This window comes from Maniola hyperantus, chromosome 2 (assembly GCF_902806685.2).
Source record: "Maniola hyperantus chromosome 2, iAphHyp1.2, whole genome shotgun sequence".
Classification (NCBI taxonomy): Eukaryota; Metazoa; Arthropoda; class Insecta; order Lepidoptera; family Nymphalidae; genus Maniola; species Maniola hyperantus.
Window position 1 is genome coordinate 14,852,316 of NC_048537.1, and position 20,927 is coordinate 14,873,242.

At 37.1% G+C, this 20,927-nt stretch overlaps 1 protein-coding gene and 1 non-coding gene across 5 annotated transcripts in view; both read left to right on the top strand.

The window, feature by feature from the left end:
* LOC117991596 (protein bunched, class 2/F/G isoform-like) overlaps positions 1 to 20,927 on the top strand; it is a 222,488-nt gene that overhangs the window by 63,610 nt on the left and 137,951 nt on the right. The window lies entirely within an intron of this gene.
* TRNAK-UUU (transfer RNA lysine (anticodon UUU)) lies at positions 19,577 to 19,649 on the top strand. Its single transcript has one exon. It is a non-coding gene; the product is annotated as a tRNA-Lys (tRNA).

The following is a 20,927-nucleotide window of genomic DNA, read 5'->3' on the forward strand; positions in this document are numbered from 1 at the left end:
GTATCCTGTGTTTACTTTTGAATTATTTGCTGGTATGCGTTGGAGCGCGTTGGAAGACGCTTATGCGAAGGAGACCCAGTGCCTTTGATGCTTTGTGATTCTTATATGAAGGAGAACCTAGTATCTCGGGCTTTGTGAATCCTTTGCTGAGTTGATTCTAGCATGCTTTAATATCTAATAGCTACCAATCACAGTGGGCAGGTAATGCTGCTGTACTGTTTGTACTCTGACATTCGTTGGAATGCTTAACCACCTTGTGGTGTTTACTGAATACACGCACAATATAAATGCAACATTATTATACCAATACATAAATATTGAAGGTTGGGTTAAGGCCTGTGGATATTCCCGCAGTGAGTCTGACTCTCCTTGAAACCTATTAACAGGTCTGTAGTGGGAGAGCACCACTCTAAAAATGCTGTTTCAGCTATGGCTGCATCGTGGGATCATAAGAGGCACGCACCTCTTTCTAAAGTATGCTTGCATACGTTGCGCCGTTTATCAAATGATGACGTTGTGGGGGGGGGGGGCTACTGTTCGTTGGTATTTTATGTACTTAGTGTCATAGGATACTAAGGGAAGGCAGAAGCTCACCGTACATGGCGCGGAGGGGCTATGTACCATCATTTACTTTTTAATTCCCCAAGTAAATGATGCCATCCTTCCAAGCTTCTATCCCAAAGGGGATAGTAGTTTGGAGAAGTCTTCAAATTCGCGAACTCCGTAAAGTCGTTGGCTTGATAAACGCGATTCAATACGTGAACGCACATTTTGAATTGCACCAGAATGGCATTTGTCTTGTCAGACATACTCGAATGCCTACTTCCAATACGCGGACTCCGTAAAGTCGTTTAGGCCTGATGAACTCATTATTTCCGATACTCTAAAAGTTCTTGGTTTATTATGGACACAACATTTCAAGGGGTCTTACTGCTATACGATACACGTGCCACTTTAAGGGAATTAATTTAAACCGTAACCTTTGGAAAGATTCGAAGGAAAAATAGGGTAGAGTTTTTTAGGACCTCGTCAGGTTAGTTACAATTTGGTGCCGTGACCAGGATGGTCATAACGGCTTAATAGAGTAGAATAAAGTAGGCGAAAGCCTACAATTTGTTGCTCGTGAAATGGAAAGAGTCTGTGGAAATTTTGAGTTCATCAAGGCTTGAACGACTTGTTATCAGGGGGTTGTGGGGAAAAGACATTTGAAGCAAAATATGTAAGAATGTATAAGCCGTTTAATTGACAGGGGGTTGTGGTAGCTGATTGCTTGTCGAAATTATCTGTGTTAGTTAATTAAACATTTTAAAGATTTTATCTTGTTTTAAGCCAAACATGCTCCATGATTAAGAGAGGTGGTAGGTGTGATAAATAACGTAGTGAAAGATAGAGAGTATGTGTGATAAACAACGGACCAAAAGAAAAATAATAGATAAAAGGTAGACTGAGCGAAAGACAATTAAATATATTGATCGTTGGCGGATAATACGAGTTGGAGACGTGAATTTTAAACAGAAGTATAGGGTGAAATATTGGTGATTTGTTGTGCTATAACATGAGAAATCTTAATAAATTGTAGGTTACAAAGTCATAAAATCATGACATCAGGGGGGTTATGCGAAATAAAATTTGTAGGTAATAAGAGAGTATGTAACTTATAAAGCAAAAATAGATATAGAGGGAACAAAATACATTTTTAGCTAGTCATAAACAGGAATTATTGAACTGAGATTCAGATCGTTGAAAAGGGAAGTAAAGGGAAATACTCTAATTAATAAATATGCTTAGCGTTGAGGCATTAGTGTTTGTGGAATTGAATGTGTGAATAAATACTAGGTACATTGATTGACGATGAATGTTATGACATAAAAATGTGGGCATGAAAATGTAGGTTATTAAAGGGAAAGTGTAGAGAATAAGTGATACGATGAGTAAAGCCTGTTTTCTTTTACATATTTTTGATGATATTTAACTAAACTAACAAAGTGAGTGTCAAACATGCATCGCTTTTGGATCCGGGCGTCGTAAGGATAGTAATCTTAGATAAATTCAGCTGTCATAAAATTATAAGATCAGGGGGTTGCAACGTGATAGTCTTAAATAAATAGGAAGAGTATATTATCTATTGTAAATTCTATTCTGCACGCTTCATGGAATTCATTCTATTCGCATGCATCATAGAATTTAGGGGGTTGAATGTAACGATACTCAACTGGCATACTAAAATATTATAAAATTTTAATATGCAAAATAGTACAAATTTTTTTGCTTTAAATTTATCTAAATTAGGTCATTACATATCAGTAGTAAAGTATTTCACATAAGAATATAAAAGTTTCACTTCTAAGAGTTTCAATTTTAACTCATAACGCATAACGTAGGCAAACATTGGGAATCGAGGATATACGCCGCACGGGTTATCGGGAGCGAAGACAGACAGCGATGCGCGGGGCCGCGTCGAGGCGTTGTGTGCGCGCCGCGCTGGTTAAAGCGTAATAGCGCTCGGAGCGTTCATTGCTGAACTAGCGTTGCGTGCGGCATCGCGCGCGTCGGTCGAGACGGTGAGTGTGCGCGCTCGTCGTTGCGTAGTGGCGCTCATAGCGTGCTCTACTCAAACGGCGATGTGGAGATACAAAATATAATTTACTTATTGTAACTTATGTGCTGGGGCGACACATGAGGTTTATAATAAAGAATACTAATTTGAGAATGGGACCACTTTGAGTACAAGGATACATTTCTTATATTATAGGGCGATACTTTCTAAAGTCTGAGAGCGATTTATGGTTGAACTGACAATTTGGCTGCTTAGGCGGAGAAAACCGCGCGTCCTTCGGGATGTGTTTGGTGAATCTTTGCTTGAGATGGCTTTCAGTGTTATTAGTGAACTATCTGACATTCTTCTGAAGACTTCTATCATTCCGTGGTGATTGCAAACACTTACAAGGTACATAAATGCTGAAGATGGGATTAGGCCTGTGGATATAGTCTCCCTCGCTTCGGCGTTTGTATCGCAGTGCGCCTGGCTCTGTTTGGCATCTGACTATCAGTTAGATGTTAGATAGGGATTAGGCCTGTAGATGCCATGGTGAGCCTTGTTCATTCTTGACAATAGTTTGCTATGTTTGAATTTGTGATTACATCGGCGTGCGTTCACACATAGTGCGAACGTATGTTAATGGGGTTGCATTCAAGTATAGTGGATGTTAAATTGAGTTGTAGGCCCATGTACTAAATCTGCAGTGAGCCTGGCTCGTCTTTAGGATTTAATTACATTGGAAACTAGAATAGGATTGGCTAGCGATGGCAGATCATACGGCTATTTCTGGTTTTGTCTTGTTCTGGTATCCTGTGTTTACTTTTGAATTATTTGCTGGTATGCGTTGGAGCGCGTTGGAAGACGCTTATGCGAAGGAGACCCAGTGCCTTTGATGCTTTGTGATTCTTATATGAAGGAGAACCTAGTATCTCGGGCTTTGTGAATCCTTTGCTGAGTTGATTCTAGCATGCTTTAATATCTAATAGCTACCAATCACAGTGGGCAGGTAATGCTGCTGTACTGTTTGTACTCTGACATTCGTTGGAATGCTTAACCACCTTGTGGTGTTTACTGAATACACGCACAATATAAATGCAACATTATTATACCAATACATAAATATTGAAGGTTGGGTTAAGGCCTGTGGATATTCCCGCAGTGAGTCTGACTCTCCTTGAAACCTATTAACAGGTCTGTAGTGGGAGAGCACCACTCTAAAAATGCTGTTTCAGCTATGGCTGCATCGTGGGATCATAAGAGGCACGCACCTCTTTCTAAAGTATGCTTGCATACGTTGCGCCGTTTATCAAATGATGACGTTGTGGGGGGGGGGGGCTACTGTTCGTTGGTATTTTATGTACTTAGTGTCATAGGATACTAAGGGAAGGCAGAAGCTCACCGTACATGGCGCGGAGGGGCTATGTACCATCATTTACTTTTTAATTCCCCAAGTAAATGATGCCATCCTTCCAAGCTTCTATCCCAAAGGGGATAGTAGTTTGGAGAAGTCTTCAAATTCGCGAACTCCGTAAAGTCGTTGGCTTGATAAACGCGATTCAATACGTGAACGCACATTTTGAATTGCACCAGAATGGCATTTGTCTTGTCAGACATACTCGAATGCCTACTTCCAATACGCGGACTCCGTAAAGTCGTTTAGGCCTGATGAACTCATTATTTCCGATACTCTAAAAGTTCTTGGTTTATTATGGACACAACATTTCAAGGGGTCTTACTGCTATACGATACACGTGCCACTTTAAGGGAATTAATTTAAACCGTAACCTTTGGAAAGATTCGAAGGAAAAATAGGGTAGAGTTTTTTAGGACCTCGTCAGGTTAGTTACAATATATTTACGAGTTTTGAACAGATCTTTGATTCCAATAGGTACATAATATTATGAGTACCTACTTAAGTAGCTGTATCCACTTTTTCATTAAAATTACTAACATTTTATTTTTAAAAGCAATAGGCTACTTGACAATTTTTTTAAGTTGGTCTTAAATGGTTAATATTTGTCCTATTATATCAAAAAAATTAACACTATATTTTTTTGCGCCCTAAAAACCGTAAAACTTTAATTTAAAAAAATATTTTTCTTAGACAGGTGAAAACACTGTCGGCCATGTTTGGCCGATAGATTATCTGTGCTCTGACGTCATGCATTTGTAAACAACAGTATAACCACAGGGTTATACTGTTGTTTACAAATGCATGACGTCAGAGCACAGATAATCTATCGGCCAAACATGGCCGACAGTGTTTTCACCTGTCTAAGAAAAATATTTTTTTAAATTAAAGTTTTACGGTTTTTAGGGCGCAAAAAAATATAGTGTTAATTTTTTTGATATAATAGGACAAATATTAACCATTTAAGACCAACTTAAAAAAATTGTCAAGTAGCCTATTAGGTACGATGGCTTGAAAATGAAAAATGGTTGGTGATTAGTTTCATTAATAATTTATTAAACTTTCAAAAGCAACCACGATCCCAATAAACGTCCAAACAAACGTTCCTCCCAGTATTGGGGACAATGCGCAGAGAAACATTCAGCTTTTATAAAATAAGGAAGGTCTGGCACGCGCTGGCTCTTAGGCCATAAATATGTCTGGGATTTTTTAGATATAAGACCGTTGTAAATTACCCATATTTGACAAATAAATAAATTTAATTTTAATTTATTTTAATCTTGGTAGTTTTCGCGTGGTATGCGATCTTTAAGCACCTGATTCTCCATATAAGTCGATACACAAAAAAGCTAAGAATGCTCGTAGTTTATATCTACTTCCTTCATTTTTTAAGGATGGCGTTAAATTTCTAAGCATGCAACTTCCTTTAAACCGAAATTGTCGGAAACTAGTTCTTTTACGATATTTCGGAAGCGGTATAGGTACGAACAAAAAATATTAATTGATTAAACGTTACCCAACAGAGGTTACCTATAGAGGTTGCGTGACAAAAGGATTGCAGACTGGTGTTATTAGCAATTATTGCTTCCCGTATTCCTAAGTTAGCCGTGATAGCCAAGTGGTTAAGACGGCCGCCTCCTATTCGGGAGGTCGGGGGTTCGATCCCAAGCACGCAGCTCAAACTGGAGTTATGTGCGTTTCCAGCTATTAAAATATCAGTTGCTTTAACGGTGAAGGAAAACATCGTGAGGAAACCTGCAATCTGCATGCCTGAGAGCTCTCGGCAGTAGCAATCCGACAGTTCATTTGCTATCTCTCTCCTTCTTCTTCTTATTTTGCTTTGTGGCTATTGCTGTCTATCTCTAGCCGGACGTTTGACAGCAATGATCGCGAGATTTACGCCTGTCGCAAGCCTGTCGCGAGATACGTAATCACCCCGCCGCGCCGCACGGGGCCAGGCGGCGTGGCAAACTATGGCCTAAACTCTTCTCATTCTAAGAGGAGACCCGTGCCCAGTAGTGGGCTGGCGATGAGTTGATCATGATGATGATTTCAAATTCACGCGGTAAATCGGTAATCGGTGTTTGATTTTTTTTCGAGTGGACCATATTTGGAGCCTTTGCACACGACTCTTTTTCTGCTGAGCGTCACAATGTCGAAGGCTCTTATACTTTTTGCTTGTTATCTCAATTCCTTCCTTTATTTATAGCTTTATTCGTGCAAAAATTTTTGATGACGCTCTTTGTGTACGTTAACATTTTCGAGGGGCAATCTTAGATCGCAATTATTATAAAAAAAATACTTATAGGTTAATATTGGGGCCGATTGATTCTCTTGTATACAATCTCTAAACTAAACTAAATTAACAGGTCTAAATCTAGTGCTATCCTTTTTCGCAAGCAACATTATGAAAGGCATAGCAATAGATTTAGACGTGCCATTTTAGTTTAGTTTAGAGATTTTGTACAACGTAATTAACCACAATAATAGGTAATTTAAATTTAAAATAGGTAAAGCAAATTAATAAATTGGTGTTTATTTCAAACTAGATGATAAGTCATAACGGTTTTAGTATTGAAAATAGTAACCAATTAACGCGTTTACAACTGAAACACGCATCATTTCATCTAGGGTTAGTACTAGTAGTAACTATAACTTAAGTTACAAGAAATTATAACAAACCACGCTAAAGTTCCCACAGTCCTCGACCTTGATCCCTTTACGCGCGACCCTATAACGACCTACATAGTTATATCGAACAGCTTGGACGATGCACCTCTCAATTGAATATGTGCATCTAATGGAACATCCGCTTCTGATAACGATACCCAATTCGCGGCTACTTCCAATTTAAGTGCACCTTCGGTTTCTTTTAAAGATTCTTATTACAGAATACAGATACCCACTCTTTACAAAGAAGGCACCCTCCAAATTTTATGTCACTACGACCTGCGGTTTTTATGCTGTGCGTTAATATATTATATATTTCAATCAATCGGTCAGTCAGGACTTTGAATTTAAACATAAACAATTTACATTATAAAAAGAAATTCTGTGCGCAGCTTTCTAGGTTCAAAAGTTTGGCTTGGGCGTTGATGAGTCTGTATGTTTATATAATACTGGATCTCTCCTCTCATTTGATCTGTAAATCCTTTATCCATCAAAATAATATGAAATGATAAATTGACGATGTCTGGAACAGTAAGGTGTCCCTTCAGATCTTTTGTCAGAAAAGATTACGCTTCAAGAACGAAAGATCCTCGAGATATTCTACGTCCTTGCCATATATTTATCAACTGAATATCACTCGCTTTGATTAAAATTGTAATTGCGTTCGCATATTAATAAAGTGAAAGTTATACTCGTGCTATAATTAACCCATGATTTACATTTCTTACGAATACACCTTATTATGTTAGAATTTTTTATTTTAGCCTTCTTATAACCACGTGCTGCCTAAATTGTGCGTTGTATTATGACGCATTTATAACTAGGAAGGTCGATGTTAACGCCAAGGTTGATTGTCAGTCAAATAATAACACCTCAGGCAGTTAGACGCAGTTATGTGGAAACTCTTGGACAAAGTCAGTCCCTAAGCGTAGCGTCAGAGTGAACTAGCGTAATGTTGTTTAAGCTTACCAAGTAGGTACTTTGATAGAGCCTTGTTATCGTATTAAACAGTTAGTGCCATTGCCAAATTCAAACAAGCCCTAATGAGCTCAATAAAGATACCTAATTTCTTAATAGTACTACTTTAGGAGTTAGGTCTATTCAAAGAAGTTTCCGTGTAAACTCCTATGCATGGGTTTCTTCACGATAGAGACCATCTGTGGTAGTTATCCGTTGCAAACTTCGTCCTCGTGGACTGCACACATTTCACCCCAAACCCCTATTTTCAAACCCCTATTTCACCCCCCCTAGGGGTTGAATTTTCAAAAATCCTTAGGAGACCTAATAGCTATAATAGCTATCTGCATGCCAAATTTCAGCCCGATCCGTCCAGTAGTTTGAGCTGTAGGTACGTTGATAGATCAGTCAGTCAGTCAAGTAAATATATTATATGAACTACTTATTATATGATATAATTATACTTATTTGATGCATACTGTAGAATCGTATTAAACACTGCTTTTACTACTAACATTTTTGAGGCTGTTATTTTTATAATACCCCGATAATACCTTAAACCCCTTCGTGACTGCCAGTTTAATTTCAGTGAAACTATCGGTATCGCGACCAAGAACTTAATAAATAATATTTTAAGTTCAATGTTATTCTTATAATAGTTTTTTTATTTTTAGTCACGGAATGGTTTTTTTTTTGCTTTTTTGCTTGCTATCTAAATACATAAGTAACAGCTATAAGAGGGTACAAAAAGTTGATAGAAACTGATTGCTTTTCGACGGACCCTATAAAGGTCGGCAATTGTCTACCTCTATTTAGAATTCAAACTACAGAGGTTTTTATGAGATATGTCTGAGGCGGGGAATGTGAGACAAGATCGATGTGACAGTATCAAAAGGCTTTGAGGAAATTCAATTCAATTTTCAATTTCAATTTATTTAATTGTTTACAAAAATGTCTTACAATTTTACTCCTTAAAAATAATTCCCAAAATTATGCTAGTTAATAATATGTGATCCTGCCAAAGGAGAACTTAGACACTGATTTCGCTTTTCATAATAAAATCAACCTTGAACTTAGAAATTAATCAAACACAGGGCTAGAATATTAATGAGGTAATTTAACGGCCCTTATTAATTATTTACTCATTGCTTAATACATTACTAGATGATACCTTATATACCCGCGTGGATTTAGGATTTTTTAAAAACTGACAGTGGTATAAATATAATAGGTTTCCAAAGCATTTGTTATTGTTATTTATTTGTAGTTTAATGATCGGCAGTGCTATTTGTGATACGCTGCGGGGCGCGTGAAATGTTCGCGTGGGTTGAAAGGATCCTTCGGGGGACGTAATTTATCTGTAAAAGGTTCTTAGTTATTCTTCGTGGGAGGAGTCGGATGACTAATTCTCAGAGTTAACTATATAAAACTACATAAACAAAGTAAATAGATATTTAATTACTTACAAAAAGTATGCACCTTTTTGATAAGATACGTAATACTAATGCTTAATACATTCTAATATTGAAACTAATATACTTAATGCGAAAGTGGGTCTATCTATCTGCCTGTTACGGGCTACTATCTCACTGCTTAGCCGCTGAACCGAAGTTTGCATCCTGGAGGCGAACTAAAGATGCTTTTTACAACGGAATATCTGAGTTTCCATGAGATTTTTAGGGTTCCGTACCTCAAAGTCAAAAGGAAAAGAGGAACCCTTATAGGATCACTTTGCTGTCTGTCTGTCCCCCTGTCCATCGTGTCTGTCAAGTAAATCTTAGGATACTTCCTGTTGATCTAGAATCATGATATTTGGTAGGCAGGTAGGTCTTACAGCGAATCCGGAAACCGACAATTTGTGGTTACATCACAAAAAAAAATTGTGTTGATGAAAAAATAATTAGTTTTATCAATTTTCAAAGTAAGACAACTATACCAAATGGGGTATCATATGAAAGGGCTTTACCTGTACATTCTAAAAAAGTTTTTTTTAATGCATAATAGTTTTTGAATTATCGTGCAAAATGACGAAAAAATACGACTGTAGTACGGAACCCTCGGTGCGTGAGTCTGACTCGCACTGTTTTTTAAAACTTCCACGCGAATGAAGTTGCTGGCAGCAGCGCGCATATAAACGAATGACTGCCTTCGGTAATAAATTATACTCTATTTACGAGCTTTTAAATGTTGCATTCAACACTTTCAAATTCACAAAGTACACCTATTTTATTGTCAAATGGATTGCGCATTTAATTACTGTGATCTTTTTCACATTGACAGGTTAACGCTTAACACCTAGCTGTAAGAACGATGCATCTAAATGGTTTCTAGTTACTACATAGTTCGTACCGGAACGCTAAATTAGTTTAACCTTACTGTTTTATGGTCGAAGAGCTAACTTTTGCACAGGAGAATATTTTCAGCTTCGCTCCTTTTATGTGTATGTCGGCAATACTGCTTACATGAAGATGATGATGATTGATGATTAACCTGATAAGTCATGGTTACAACATTTAAGCTTATTCCCGCGACGTCGTCCGCGTGGACTACACAAATTTCAAACGCCTCTTTATTGAATTTTCATAAATCCTTTCTTAGCGGATGTCTACGTCATAATAACTATCTGCATGCTAAACAGCCCGATCCGTCCAGTGGTTTGAGCTGTGTTGATAGATCCGTCAGTCAGTAAGCTTTTCCTTTTATATATTTAGATTCGCACATAATCAATGAAACATGTAAAATCTTTTCGAGACGTGAGAATGATTTATTATTGAGTGTTGACATTTGCTTTTCACAAAGGTTACATGCAAAGTAAGCAAGTGCTTTTTGCAACCTGTGTTTACCGGTACTCTTGCAAACAAAGTCTAGGAGTATTTATTTAAAACTAGCTGATGCCCGCGACTTTGTACGCGTGGATTTAGGTTGTTAAAAATCCCGTGGGAACTCTTTTGATTCCCGGCATAAAAAGTAGCCTATGTCACTCTCTTAACTATACCCATGCAAATAATCACTTCGATCCGTTGTTCCGTTGCGACGTGATCGAAGGACAAACCAATAAACCAACAAACACCTCCAGAACACGTCTGCCCCAGCAGCCATCGGTTCTGCGTCAGACGTGGCCTGCCCACTGTCACTTCAGCTGGCTAATTCGTTGAGCTATGTCAGTCACTTTAGTTCTCCGACGGATTTCCTCGTTACGGATTTTGTCCCTCAGAGATCCAATATATACCCAAAATACGATCATTTGCAGTCACAAAATTACACCACTATTTATTACTCGCTAAACTGTGTGACGCACACTTTACAGCTATTAGTTATCGCGAAACATAATACGGCGAAATGTTTGTCTACCTAAAAGCATATTGATTAGTCTAGAAACGTCAGACAAAGCTGAAATGACCACTTAGAAGCGTGACTGACCGTCTGTCTGGCTTTGACGGGTCGCTAGGCGTTGTCTTGACAGTACTATAAGTACGCGACAGGTCGAGATGACAATCAGTCACAGTCACAGTCCCCGCGCTAATCCGGTGTAGGCGAGCGCAGGTGACGTACGGATACCCCCTACCTCATACCCCGATTGCCATTTCAACCTGTTGCGGACCATAATATGTCAGGCGTCAGCTATTTGCTCTTCTGTTGTACCTCTTTGACCTAACTTCCTAAATCTGAAGCAGTGGTAGACTAGTGTTTATGACGTCAACTTCTTATTTTGGGTGTCCGAGGTGAGGAAACCTGCATGCATAGAGTTCTCCATTAATATTCACAGAGGTGTGTGAAGTTTGCCAATCCGCATATGGCCAGCGTGGTGGACTTATATCCTATAAACCCTTCTCATTCTGACTCTGATGGGTTGGGATGATATCAAAGCCTTACTCTAAAACTAGCTTATTCCCGCGATTTCGTTCGCGTTTTTATAAAGACTCCGTTGGAACTTTTCAAAATCCTTACTTAGGATTTTTAAACCAATCAGGTTATTGTTAGATGACGTGATAATAATTTTATTTTAGCACGCCATCTCTGAGTAACTTGATTGGTCGAAAAAACAACGTCTCCGCTCCGTTCCGCCTCAGTGTACCTCTACATTTGGAAACGTTGGTCTACAAAGAGTAGGTAACTGCGATGTGGATGCACCTTGAGATCTTACGTGCAATACAATATTTTTGGGGTTCGTTTTCTGCCTGTCTGTCTGGCTAGCTGTTGTGTCCATCAAGACCCGTCAAGGGAATGAAAACCTATAGGGTACTTCCCTTTGACCTAGAATTATGTTCGGCAGGTAGCAATGTCTTCATTTTCAGGAAGAAGACTATCACCAAGAATTCTTGTAGACATCAATACTTTCTATCTTTGTTGTACCTATTCTACTCCCTCTACAACCTCTCGCACTGCCAAGGCCCAAGGGTCACTGGTAGAGATCTCTCATAGAGGTAAGTGCTCCCCTGTCCACTTTTACTCTCTTTTTCTCTTTATTGTAAATGTTTTTGGTACAAATAAAAAATAAAATAAATAAAGGGAGAATTAAAAAAAAACCGTGAATTTGTGGTTACATAACAAAAAAATTATTAAAAAGTGTTATTTCTTATACAATGATACGATTCTCACTTGATCGATTTTTTATATTCTTTTAGTTTGTAGTTGATTGCCTTCGGATAAAAGTGTTGGCGCCTTGTAACATTATAAGTCGTACGGTTCATTCACATCGCATGCCAATAAAATGCATGCTCCATTCATAATGCATTAATTACACAGCGCATGGGCCGACTATATTACCTATAGGTATAACTACAAAACAGAATTTATTGTTACGATTACAATATTTATTACTTATGTTGTTAATATGCGTCGATTCCAATTAATGCCTTTTATGTTTTTTTTGTTTCGTATTTTTAATTTTTATTACAAACTCGGCTACTTAATAAATTAACGGTCACTGATATTAGGTAAATATTATACTAGCTTATGCTCGCGACTTCGTCCGCGTGGACTACTCAAATTTCAAACCCCTATTTCACTTTCTTAGCGGACACAAAAACCTTTCTTGGCGGATGCCTACGTCATAATAGCTATCTGCATGCCAAATTTCGGCCCGATCCGTCCAGTAGTTTGAGCTGTGCGTTGATAGATCAGTCAGTTAGTCAGTCAGTGAGTCACCTTTTCCTTTTATATAAATATATATAGAATAGATTTAAAATTACTATGTACGTGGCTTGCTATAATAATCTATTTTTCCTTAACTGACTTAAAAGGTAAACAAGTAGCTTCTCGCTGTAATGCGTAAGAGACGCACTAATGCGCGGCCCATGTGACCTTGTTACCGCGATCTGACTATGAAATCAGGATACGAATGAAAAATCTGACTCCATAAATTCTAAAGCGCCGGGCAAATCGCGTCGCTTACGCGTTTCTCCGAAAATATTGTTTTGTTGAAAAGAAAAAGCGATTTCTTTATCTCTCTTGAGTAGCTACGGAAAACTAAAGTATATAATATAGGTATACTAATATATAGTATATAATATAGGTATAATAATACTTACTTACCTATTTGCTATATCGGCGACATGCCTTGCCAGTTGCTACGCCGCCGTTCTCAGATGGTACATATTAATCGAATAAAATATTAACTACTCAAACCTTTAGCTAATTCTAGGTATGGACCATTAACAAAGATAAAAACAAATTACGCCTTTCTGTGATATAATATGTGTATTAATAACTTGTTATTAATCTATATTTACAATATTAATTATATCTACCTCGTTAATTACAATTCATAATATGTCGCACAGTTCAAATATTCTATTATTGATATCATTATCAAGGACCAATTAATTTATCTTTTACTCATTTTGCGTTCATTTTATCTCTTTTACTTTTCGCCCAAAGAAATAGTTAAATACTAACTAAACAATAATATAATTAATCATTAATTAAAGAACTGTTGTATGATAGTGTATACAGTTATATAAACTAGTTACTAGATGATGCTCAAAATTTTGAGTGTATTTATTCTTAAAAATCCCGTAGGAACTCTTCGTTTTTCCCGGATAAAAATGCTCTACGTCCGTCCCCGGGATGTCTAAATCGGTTTATCTATCGACCTATCTCTTTACCGGATTTAATCAAAATCTGTTAAATAGATGAGCAATGAGAAGGTAAGACAGACAAACATTTTCGCACTAGATTGTGCCGTGACCAGCGACCGTGCCGCATTCGAAAACAAAACTACCTACTAATGCTAGATGGATTGCTGATAGCCTGGGCACGTCCTATCTCTCTGACAGTTTTCTAAGTGTCTATGCTTTCGGCTTATCTATGCAGTCTCTGGTGACGCTTGGAAATATGGATTCTTGTAAAAATGTGTGGAATTTAAATAAAAGTGTATTAAATAGTTTGAACTGAGTTCACATTTGACACTAAGTTGGTATTTCTCTTCTAAACTTTCCTCGGCGCGGTCGCAGCACTAAGTGAATAAAGCTCAAAAACCGGTCAAGTGCAAGTCGGACTCGCACACGATGGGTTCCATACCATCGTGCAAGATAAACATATTAATTTGTATTTTTAATTTGCATTGCGGCGTTTTTTTTAAATATTATTTGTTATCTCTGTGAAAATTTCAACTCTCTTCATATTACGGTTCACGAGATATAGTGCGCTGACGACAGACGGACGGACGGACGAACAGCGGAAGTTTAGTAATAGGTTCCCGTTGTCACGCTCCGGGTTACACTGAACGCTGAAAACGAAAAAAACTACATAGAATTTTTTAACATCGGGGGCCAAAGTAAGCGGTCAGTTGCGCCAAACTTTTTCAAAATTTCATATACCCAAGTAATACAAGCACGATCGGTCAAATTCTTAAAATCTTATCGCCCACCGTTATTTTCCAAAAATGCATCAGAAAGCGTCGCATAACGTTCATGCGAAAATGTTTAATTAACTCCGCCTAACAGGTATTTCGAAATCTTAATTTGCAAATATTTTATCTTGATTTCCTTACATGAGGATTAATGTAAGGCGCGCGTATGAACATGGAAACGATGTGTGCATAGGTGCTTATTTTCGTAAATTAAGAGATATTTGATAGTCGCCTGGTGAACAAAATGACAATATGGACCGAGCTACGCGATCGCGACTTTTGGTAATTACACTTAAGGTATGATTCCGAACCACGCTGCACGCAGCAGTGCTGCCGCAACAGTGCTGTCACCAGCTGTCACAGTCCTGTCGCGGCACTACTGGTCCCCATACAATATCTATAAGCTTATATGACATTACATTTCGAGCTAGGCAGCAATGTTCCGCTACATTGCTGCCGCAACATTGCTGCCTAGCTCGGAATGTAATGTCATATAAGCTTATAGAGATTGTATGGGGACCAGTAGTGCCGCGACAGGACTGTGACAGCTGGTGACAGCACTGCTGCGTGCAGCGTGGTTCGGAATCATACCTTTACGCACTGCTTTGTGCAGAAATGTATGGTGATTGAGGTGAGCATTGAGGTGGCATTTCGAGCACATTGAATAGGCATTTGGGTGAGCGGCGGTGACGCGCGACACTACAAATCGCGTGACACTGTCACATGTCGACGTCCCGCATCTCGCTCGCGTTCCGGAAAGCATACCTTAACTTAAAAAAAAATCGAAACGCAACTAATCTGTTCGAGTTTATTTATTTAAACAACTTTATTGTTTACAAAATTACAGAGAGTAAGAATACAGGATACACTTTAAAAAAACAAAGTGCGACCTTATCAGTAAAGTGATCTCTTCCAGGCAACCAATACTAATTAAGTGTTAATGATAATATTTTTTTGTGTTAACTTTTTATTTTTAACCGCCTTATTATCTTTTTCATGAAAGATGCTCAGTCAAATATTTTCACCCACAGATAACGTAAGGCTGGTCTAGGCGGTTCGTTCTAATTAAATTAGGCACCACTTTTAGGCTTCTTTCTGACATTGATTATGGGGATTTGGCCGATTTGGTAGACGTCGAAAAGACTGCGGCGCGCTAAATCTATTACAGCCCGGCCGCACAGCCAGAAATAGCAATTTAGGCTTTTTAAAATTCAGGTGGAACGGCTGCTTTTTGATTAAATGTTAAAAGGCACGGCGCAATGTGTTGGTACGGCTCTACAAACTTATTTTCTTAGTCGTGTTAGTAGTACTAGAGCAAATAAAAACTAAAAAACGTATTTTTATATGAGTAGGTGCAGCTAGATGATGCCCGCGTATTCAGATTTTTAGAAATCTAGCAGATAGACAGAAAGACACACTTTCGCATGTACCTATAATACTTGTATGGTAGTAAGTATGGATTGCACGCGAAAATGTTGCAAATAAAGGGCTGTCTCGCTTTAGAAGAATAAGGGCGCCTTCATATTTGCTGCAAAGTGCCGCTCAGAACCAGCGCGGCAGTCGGGCTGCCTCCGCGCGGCACTTTGCAACAAAGAAGGCGCCTCAAGGACGTGTCACGACTTATAGAGACAGTTACGATAATATCAAATATGTTTCAGTTATTCGGCCGTTAGGTTCAGTTGACTACGTCCAGCACAGTCAATAAACAATCTAAGTGCATCAGTACCGAGACCATAACAGCGACGCGACGCTAAATAAAATATATTATACATACACTAATAAATGCTCAACCTTGCTTGTTACAGGTACTATGACAATCTGCGGCGTAAGGAGTGAGTCTCGAACAATGATGTTTACTGACGAATCGAAAACGAAATGATCCAACTACTAAGAAATCGATTTAATGAATTTCTAACACGTGAAACCATTATCTAATACAATATTATTGCTGGTTATATTTAGCGCTATTAGAACGATTCTACTTCTGATCCAAAGCTGAGACATGCTCGTTGGCAAACTATTTAAAAATCGATTTAGTGTAACTAATATCTAGTACACAATTACATATTACTGCTTGATTTGAGGTTGTTGGATAATCCAGTATGATCCCACTTCTGATCCAAGACTGCCTCAGAATCCTCGCGGGAAGCTTATTGCTTCGGAAATCCACAGAGAGTTAAATGTATTTATATTTTTTTAATTTAACATTTTTTTAAAACGCGAGACATGCGTAAATGCTTACTTGAAGGGTAATTTGTAATTTTTTCGGTCCAAAAGATTGGGTTTGCTATAACGATGTAGAATCCTAAGTGCATTGGAAAGATAAACTGTTGTAATATTAACTGTTAGTAGTTATTATCTCCGCAGTGTATACTGTAAAGTTACCAGAGTAAACGCAAGTCCCCATACTACATTTATTGCAAAACGCTTCATAATAGTACAAATATTTACACGCACAGTTCATATTTACCATGCTCACCGATGGAGAAATACTAATATAAGGAAACAAAAAAATCCACACACTGATTAAAAAAAATCGCTCCAACACAGGTTTTGTTTTGGTGGAAAAAATGCACGTGCTATTATTACGATTTTTATAATAGTTCAAAATGTTGATTTGTTATTTTTAGGGTTCCGTACCTCAAAAGGAAACATGGAACCCTTATAGGATCACTTTGTTGTCTGTCTGTCTGTCTGTCAAGAAACCTACAGGGTACTTCCCGTTGACCTAGAATCATGAAATTTGGCAATTAGGTAGATCTTATAGCTGACATTTGGGGAAAAATCTGAAAACCGTGAATTTAGGGTTAGATCACACAAAAAAAATTAAATTGTGGTCATGAACTAATAATTAGTATTTTCAACTTTCGAAGTGAGTGACTATATCAAGTGGGGTATCATATAAAAGGTCTTCACCTGTACATTCTAAAACAGATTTTTCTTTAGTTTAATGCATCATAGTTTTTGAATTATTGTGCAAAATGTCGAAAAAATACGACTGTAGTACGGAACCCTCATTGCGCGAGCCTGACTCGCACTTGGCCGGTTTTTATGGTTTTTTGCAATTAATTCACAAGTTGTTGAGCACGAATTCGTCAGTAAGCAGCATTTTTGCTTTGTGTAATTTTAGTTGTTTTTTTTTCCTTTCTGATTAGAGCAACGGTGGTACAGTTCTAAATCTAATTAAGGAGTAGGTATACGTTTTGTTTGCTAATTGATATTGCAACGCGCTAAAATATAGGTCTAATAGATGTCTTTATTTAAAAATTTTTGTATTGATTTACTTATCATTTACGTTTTTTTTAAAATAATTTTCGATATTAAATATTTAACGCGTGTCCATGCTATTTTAGTCTACTCTTATTTATCACTTTCATAGAACATTAGAGATTAGAAATTATGACCGTAATAATAGTTATACGATTTAATATCATTGACTCTTAAATAGTTATGTTATGTGCGAAACTAAAATATTTTATACATGAAGGATTTCAATTCACAATCGTGGACACCGTCTGTCTACCTTGTTAATTATCGCGGTTAACAAACCAAACAGTTTTGTTTTCTCCACATCTACTTATATATATCTAGTAATATTTTTGATAAGCTTCTTTATGTTTTATTCTTGTTTTTATGTCGTAACTCGTAACGCCATACAAAAAAAATATTTTTGTTTTATGTTATCTGCTAAGTTTTTTGAATGGCGTTAGGAAAATTTTTAGCGATTGCCCGCCAAGAAGTCTTCGAGAGCGGCAGAATCCTCAGGGTTGAAGTTCTACATGGTTCATGGCAAGGCTACCATTTGTTTACATTACCTTTTATTTCTTCATCAGACAATCATTCAGTCTTCTATCTATCTGTCCTTCTAAACTAAGTTATGTTCACTTGTGTTCGTCTGCATCTAAACAATTTTAATTGTGCCCTTTTGTATGCCAATTGACTGTTTGCATTACGTTTCACGGTAGAAAATTAATTGTAAATGAAATTTATAGACAAGTGGCGCCATCTGTCGCTGAGTAGCTGAAGCGCTAATACAGCTTGTATATAGATGGCGTTTGCTAATCGTTTGTGACGTAATTAATTAGTTATTGCTAGTTTTACGACAAGCGTTAAATTTTTAAGTATTTTACTAACGAAATAATATTATTTACACTTTTAATCTTTAATTATAGCTCTACAATAAGTTTCAAATAAAAGAGTAGGAAAGGAATTCCAAACCAGTGGATTTGACGATCCAAAAATTTTTTTACAAAAAAAATAAAAACCGACTTCGATACACAAACGCTAAAAATTGAAAAATAATTTAATTTATTACCGAATATTTTATGTATACAAGAGTTAATATAGTTGCATAATAATACTTTTTGGTGCCGGTGCCAATTAGCTTTAGCTGCGCGAATCGTCTAGGCTTCATATTTTTATGGGACTCCACAATGGCACCTCATTGGCACCTATGGAACTATATTAACTCTTGTATACATAATATATTCGGTAATATATTAAATTATTTTTCAATTTTTAGTGTTTGTGTATCGAAGTCGGTTTTTATTTTTGTTGTAAACAAAATTTATTTCACAATTTTTAGTGACCCCATGGAATTATGCTATGACTGGTTAAAAATCTACTGTTTACTAAGCTATTACACTGATCGCGAGCAATTTACTCTTATCCGTTGAGGAGTTCCGGTATCTATCTTCGATGTTCATCAGATCTTCACCAAATTGAAATGGGACCAACTTTGAAGTATACCCTTTCAAACAAAAAAATAATTTTCAAAATCGGTCCAGGCGTCTTCGTGTAATCGGGGAACATACATAAAAAAAAAAAAAAAAGATTCCGACGAATTGAGAACCTCCTCCTTTTTTTGAAGTCGGTTAAAAAGTACCTACTTGTAAAAGTTTAATTTATTATTGTATACTACGTGGTATTATACTACGTAGTTACTACTACTACTACTACTACTATAAACTATAAAAGATACTAAATATAAATTAAAATACTAAATAGAAATACTATAAAAAAATTGAAAATTAAAATTATAATATAATATTAATTAATTATTTATAAAATAGATTTAGCGAATCATGCATTAAACAAAGTTTCTTACTATAAAATAGGTTTCATCTTTACGCTCTTTCAGCTACCGGCCCGGATAGCTCAGTCGGTAGAGCATTGGACTTTTAATCCAAGGGTCCAGGGTTCAAGTCCCTGTTCGGGCGTTCCTTTTTCTAGTTTTGATCTCTTTTAAAAAGTTAATTTGTATAATAATTTAAATTAACAATTCTGACAATTCATTTTATCATTTTGTTTAAAAAGTAAGAAATCGTTATGATTTTGCCCTGGACCCATCTAGAGATAATTAGTAAGAATTATGTGATAAAAAATAGGTAATTATTAATTCTCGTTAAAGTTAGTTTTTACCAAGTAAATTGTAATTTCATGCGTATTTTAATGAGGAGTTCATTATAAATAGTTCGTATAAATATAGCGCCATCTATCACACTGACCTGAAACCAACATACATATAAATAAAGCGCCATCTATCACACTCACCTAAAACAAACACATACAAGTTTCGTCCACGTAGTCTTTTACTAAGTCGCCACTAGATTGCAGCACTATAGGTTTACTACCTACGTACTCTTTACATATTCACTAGATGTCGCTAGTAGTGCTAAATAAGCACGATTCATCTGGCCCCATAAGTAAATTGAAAAGTGGCTAGAGAAGTTTCCCAACGCACGCTTGCTATACTAATCTACAGTGCGACAAGGCTCTCTTGGCACTTGAATGACATTGACAGGGCGGCGCTGTTGGTGAACAAAGGGTGAGAATATTCAAACAAGAACAAAGGGGACACTTGAGGACAACGTTAGTTCCGATTTTTACCACGCCCCAAGATAGCCTTGTCGCACTGTAGTTTGGTTCTCATTGGAATCGTAATTCCAGATTCCTAACCAATCAAACTTAATGAAAACATAATTTCTGAGCACAAGTAACTTTGTAACTACAAAAATTATCGGAAATCTGACAAATAACAAACAGAATCTATCTACGGAATTTCATTGTGTTTGGCTGGTACCTATTTGGTTGATATTTAAATGAGATCCGAACTGCAGTTGTATGGAGCGTGCTACGAATTAACTCCTCATAATATCAAAGGAAGACGAAAAATGTAATGTTCAAGGAAGTTACAGTACGCGGCCTAAAGTAATGTACATCGACCTTTAGAGTGACATTTCAGCTTTGTCACTCATACCTATATGTTTTGTCGGTCTCAACGACAGAGACAGTGCTCTACAAATCTGCTATCTCCTTCTAAAGGTCGATGTACATTACTTTCGGCCGCGTACCTACTGTAGATGAAATCGTGTAAGTAGGTACCTAAGTTTCAACCATTCCAAGCCTCAATAAAAAAGCGAAAGGTTCGGTCCAGTACACTAATTGCTATCCATCCATAACTATAGATTGACAAATTATAGGTAATTTGTTTAATA